At 43.0% G+C, this 6061-nt stretch overlaps 1 pseudogene; it reads right to left on the minus strand.

Annotated features, from left to right (window-relative positions):
* Positions 1–661: 661 nt before the first annotated feature.
* LOC138088326 (acetyl-CoA acetyltransferase, cytosolic-like) lies at positions 662–2258 on the minus strand (annotated as a pseudogene).
* Positions 2259–6061: the final 3803 nt, after the last annotated feature.

Here is a 6061-nt window from a genome sequence, read left to right on the forward strand (position 1 = left end):
TTTCTGTTCTTTTCAACTAAGTAGTTACCAACATAGTTAATTATGGATTTATTTGTGAGTTTTCGTGTTTATTGTTTCATTGATTTTGATCAATGACATGATAAAGTATCATAAATGTAATGACTTTGAAAGCAATACATATTTTCATCTGCTTCCACAAGTCATTAGTCAGATGGGCTTGGTTGGGTCTCTGCTTAGAGAATGTCACAAGGCTAAAATCAAGGTGTCTACAGGACTGTGTTCCTTTACAAAAACTCGAGAGAGTCTACACGGCAGAATCTGCTTAGAAGCAGACTTTTTTCCTATGAAGGGCAAATGTTTTAGGCTTCCCTGGTCATTTAGTCTCATGTTGGCTGAGTTGAGTTCCATGCAGCTATAGGACTGAAGTCTCCATTTCTTTGATGACTGTTGGCTTATTCTCAGCACCTAAATTCTCCTGCATTCTTTGACTCATATTCCCTATGCCTTTAAAGCCAGTAACTGTGGATCAAAGTCTTCTAGATACTTCATCTCTCCTTCCTTTTCTTCAGCTCCTTATCTCCCTCCAACTTCAACCAAGAAAGGGTCTCTGGCTTTTATTTATTTTTTTTTCCTTGATGACTGATCTGTTTTATTAATAACAATGTTAGATGCAGCTTGTTTGTACCTCGAATATTACACATTAAAGTGCAACAGGCTGTCGAGTCTTGCATTTCTTATGAAGTGGAAGGTAGTTTCCACCCTCACGTAGGGCAGCAACACCACGATGTCCATCCTTGTGCTCCAGTGTGTGTAACAGGGTGACAAGAATACGACAGCCAGATGCTCCAAGAGGATGGCCCAGGGCTGTGGCTCCTCCCTCAGTGTTGACCTTCTCTGGATTTTAACCAAGTTCTTTAGCTATTGCAACAGACAGGGCTGCAAAGGCTTCACTGATTTCAAATACATCAACATCCTCCAGTGACCACCCTGCTTTTGCAACAGCTTGCTTTATTGCTGGAACTGGTCCTATTCCCATAACGGAAGGCTCCACATCTGCTTGCCTGTGCTAAGGGTGTGAGCCCACAGTTGCCAGTTTCAGACTTCATAAGAACCACTGCTGCAGCACCATCTTTCATTCCTGAAGCATTAGCCGGTGTGACTGTTCCCGTTCCATCCATAAGGAAGCAAGGCTTTAGCTTAGACGCGGCTTCCATGTTGCTCCCATGGTGAGGAAACTCATCTGTTTTAACTTCAGTAAGACCTTTTTCCCTGGTGGCTCGGTAAAGAGTCTGCCTGCAATGCGGGAGACCCGGGTTCGATCCCTGGGTCGGGAAGATCCCCTGGAGAAGGAAATGGCAACCCACTCCAGTCTTCTTGCCTGGAAAATCCCATGGATGGAGACTGGTAGGCTACAGTCCATGGGGTCGCAAACAGTCGGAGAAGACTGAGCGACTTCACCTCAAGAACATTTTTTAGAAGATGCAAAAATGGGTATGATCTCTTTGTCAAAACGGCCGGCCTTCTGTGCATTCTCCGCCCTGTTTGGGGACAGCACTGCAACCCTGGCCTGGTCTTCTCTACTCACTTGCCATTGTTTGGCCTCATTTTCGGCTGTAATGCCCATATGATAGTTGTGGAATGCGTCAGTGAGCCCTCCACAGAGTATGCTGTCGGTCAGTGGGTTTTCCCCAATCTTGACTCCCGCCCTCAAGTGAGCCAAATGAGGAGCCTTGCTTATATTTTCCATGCCTCCTGCAACAATGCTGGAGTCTCCTATCCTTATCGACTGGGCTGCGAGACACACGGCTTTCAGACCTGACCTACAGATCATTTGGCAGCTGCACGCTGGAAGAGAGTAGGGGATTCCTGCACCCACACTGGCCTGTGGAACAGGGTTCTGCCCACAGCCTACTGCCATAATGTGTCCAAATAGGACTTCCCTGGTGACTCAGACGGTAAAGCATCTGTCTACAATGTGGGAGACCCGGGTTCGACCCCCGGGTCAGGAAGATCCCCTGGAGACGGGAATGGCAATTCACTCCAATACTCTTGCCTGGAGAATCCCATGGACTCCTCTGTCCATGGGGTCGCAAAGAGTCGGACACGACTGAGCGACTTTACTTACTTACTTACTATGACCTCCGAGACCTCTTCGGGAGCCACAGCGCCCTTTTCAGGACCTCTCTGATGACAGTTGAGCCCAGTTCATGGACAGAAATGGTGGATAGGGCACCATCGAAAGAGCCTATGCTGCGCGCTGCGGAGACAAGGACCACTGGGTCCGAGTCTGCACTCATCCTGCCGCACTACCGCCTCTCTAGCAGCTACTGTAGGCCCCAGGGCAGCCGGCTTAGTGCTGGCTTTTTTATTATTATTATTATTATTATTATTTTACTTTACAACACTGTATTGGTTTTGCCATACATTGACATGAATCCACCACAGGTGTACATAAGTTCCCAACCCTGAACCCCCCTCCCACCACCCTCCCCATATCATCTCTCTGGGTCATCCCAGTGCACCAGCCCCAAGCATCTTGTATCCTGTATCGAACCTAGACTAGCGATTCATTTCTTACATGATAGTATGTGCTGGCTTTTAAAGTTTCATGTAATTAAATGTTCTTACCTATATAGTCTAGGGTACTATCTCCATGTCAAGATCAGTAACTTTAACTACATCTGCAAAGTTCCTTGGCCATGTAATACAGCACTGTTATAGGTTTCAGGGGTGAGTACACAGACATCTTTGGAAGGAGGCATTATTCAGTATACCACAAAAAACCAACCATCCCTGTATGTTTCATGAACAAAGGCCCCATCTTTTTTTTATCATTGTCGCATATCCAATATGTGACATGCTTGCCATACACATAATAATGGCTCAATAAATATATCTTGAATCAAAGAAAGAATAAGTGAGCAAAGGAATGAGTGAATATGTGGATCTAGAGTTTAGTAGAATGTTCTAACATTGAATCAAACATGTAGGAACCTTGAGTGTATCTATGGGTCAGTGGTTAACAAAAGCACAGATTTTCACTTCAGGAAAACATGGATTCAAGTTGGTAGTTTAATTGTCGCTTATTAACTGAGTACCAAGGATCTCTGTGCCACAGTTTCTTCATATGAAAAATGGGAAATCAAAACTTCTGTCCAAACATTTTGCTGAGGATCAGATATATGTGGCTGTGTATCTAGTTCCTGGATATTACAGTGCCTAGCTCATAGTAAGCACTTACTTTATTATAGCCATTATAAATGTTACAGGTATTTTGAGGTCTAGGTAGTTGATGGAATTAACTTATTTGGGAAGAAATGGAATAAAGTAGAGGGGGAAGGAGGGGAGAAGGGTAGGGTTGGGTCCAGGCGATGGAAGGGAAGAGAGAGGTCTCAGCAGAACACTGTCACTTAGCAATATTTAAGAAGCAGGTAACTAAAGAGAAGTAAGAATCAATAGTTAAAGATGCAAGAAAGATAGAGAAGAGCACAGTCTTGGAAACAAAAGTGGAGGAGGAACCTGAAGGACAGAGTCACCAACAGTTTCAAATACGAGGACAGTATCATGTAATGTAAAAATTGAAATGAGTCCATTTATATTATTGGATAAAGATGTCAGTGGTGACCCAGCAAAGAAGGTTTGGTGAAATATTAAGGAAGACATTCAAATGTAGCAGTTTGCAGGAGAAATGGAAAAAGAAGGAATGAGAAAGCAGAAATGGAATGAAAAAGCATGGTCTATTATTTCCAGAAGTTTGATGTTGAAGGAAAAAAGCAAGATGAGCTATAATTTGGAGAAAAGGCTTGATGTAAATGGGACTTTGGGTGCACATGTATTTATTTTACTGTCCTTCATGCCTTTCTTACCACAGCTTTTCAATCCCGTTCCTCTCTCTCTTTTTCACCTTCTCCCATCAATGATAAAATTAATCAATTAATCAATAAAAAGGTTAATCAATATTAAATCTAAGAGAACAATGGAAAAATTTATTTGAGCCAACTTGGGAGACAGTTTTTTCAGAAAACTCTGAGGCCTCTTCTGCAGAGCTAAAGGGGGATTCCCTGGTGACTCAGATAGTAAACAATCTGCCTGCCGATATGGGAGACCCAGGTTCAAGCCCTGGATCAGGAGGATCCCCTGGAGAAGGAAGTCGTCACCAGTATTCTTGTCTGGAGAATGACATGGACAGAGGAGCCTGGTGGACTACAGTCCATGGGATTGCAAAGAGGAGGAATGACTGTCACACACAAAGTAGGAAGCCAGTATATAATGTGATTTCAGAAAGAGAGTCCATGCAATCAAGCACACATAGAAGGCTATTGCTATTTGCAAGGAACAGATATGGTATCCTAGTGAATGGTTTTAGTGTTTTTCTAAGTGTAGGGAGGTGCAAGAAACCAGATTCATGAAATTTTCTCCTGAAAATATCTAACTATCTGAAGGCCAGTTCTGCCAGTTTTCTGAGTACAAAGTGCCTTATCCTGATCTTCACCCGAGTTCCTTTCAGGTTGTACTGTAGGTCAGTGACAGCAGTGGGTAATGATTTGATTCTTGTAGAACTGAATGATGGGCAACATTCTTTATTTTACAATCCCTTCCCTTTTGGCTTTAATGTCAGCCAAGGGTTTGAGAGATATTCTGTGATCAAGTTATCCCACAGTGCTAGAAATACTCATTCCCAGTTTGGGTGAGGATTTCATTGGTAGGTCACTTCAGGTAGTATTACTGAAGTAGGCTTAGTAAACAGCAGCCAAAAGCCCCTGTCCCACCTGTCTTACTAGTTTGTTAAAATCCAGGAAATGATTTCCTCTTGTTGCTTCTTCCCAAATCTAGGCTTCCAGGGTTATAATCATTGATCTCATTGAACTATATAAGTGATCAATGGTCTCAGTTCATTTAGTTCTTTTTGGTAGAGGCTTAGAAACACATTTGGCAATGCAAGAAATTGTAAAATAGGCCAAATACCAATAATATACCTAGTAACATTAATAAGCTCATAAGAAAGTATTCAAGTTAAAACTTGCATTAGATACAGCTCAGTATCTCCCCAGGTTGTCTGACCCAGGCTGCTCTGCACCAGCCATCTTAAAATGAAATGACAAGTTGGAATCACCACAGACACTTGCATGCACCAGATGAGGGGTGGCTTAGCGTGTCCTCTTACAGGACTGAGAAAGGAATGTTATCTTCTAAGGAGTGGCATGGCTGATGTCTGAAGAAGAAAAATCGATCTTTATGGTTGAGCAGGTATTTCTGCCCTTGGGGAGGTCTGGTTAATGCTCAGTGTAGATTCATAATGCATGCTAGAGGCAAGGGAGGAGGCCTATGGGCAGAGAAAAGCTTTATGTTTAAATTTTTCTTATCTCACTTCAAAAATATCAATTTTATTTCATCACTCCATCATGCTCAACAAAGAACCTCAAATACTTCCTGCAACATATAGGAACTATCAGGCAGGACCTTTCTCAACTTGTTAAGATAACCTGCTTCCCACATCTCAACTCCCCAAAGGTCTTACCTTCTGCCTTGCTATTAAGTGGAAGTGATAAACCGTCACATATCAGAATAATTCTGTCATTTATGCACTGAATCCCTGCCTTGCTTGCTTTTCTACCATCTAGTGTGTGTTAGTTGCTCAGTTGGGTCCAACTCTTTGTGACCCCGTGGACTGTAGCCCGCCAGGCTCCTTTGTCCATGGAATTCTCCAGGCAAGAATACTGGAGTGGGTTTCCATTCCCTTCTCCAGGGATCTTCCCAACCCAATGATAGAACCCAGGTTTCCTGCCTTGCAGACAGATTCTTTACTGACTGAGCCACCAGGGAAGCCCACCTTCTTACCATGATCTTGAATAATTATTAACTCCTCTGTATCCCGGTTCTTTCCATTATAAAGTGGAAGCAAAAACTCACTATGTTAATGTAGATTAAATAAGGGAAGCATGAATAAAATGTGAATATAATGGCTAGTGTTTAGTAGGCACTCAATATCTTTTCTCCCTTCCTTTTTAAAAAAAAATATTTGGGGGCACATTGCCCAGCATGCAGGATCTTAGTTCCCTGGCCAGGGATCAAACCCACACCCTGTGCAGTGGAAGCCTAT

The sequence above is a fragment of the Capricornis sumatraensis genome, chromosome 11 (assembly GCF_032405125.1).
Source record: "Capricornis sumatraensis isolate serow.1 chromosome 11, serow.2, whole genome shotgun sequence".
Lineage (NCBI taxonomy): Eukaryota > Metazoa > Chordata > Mammalia > Artiodactyla > Bovidae > Capricornis > Capricornis sumatraensis.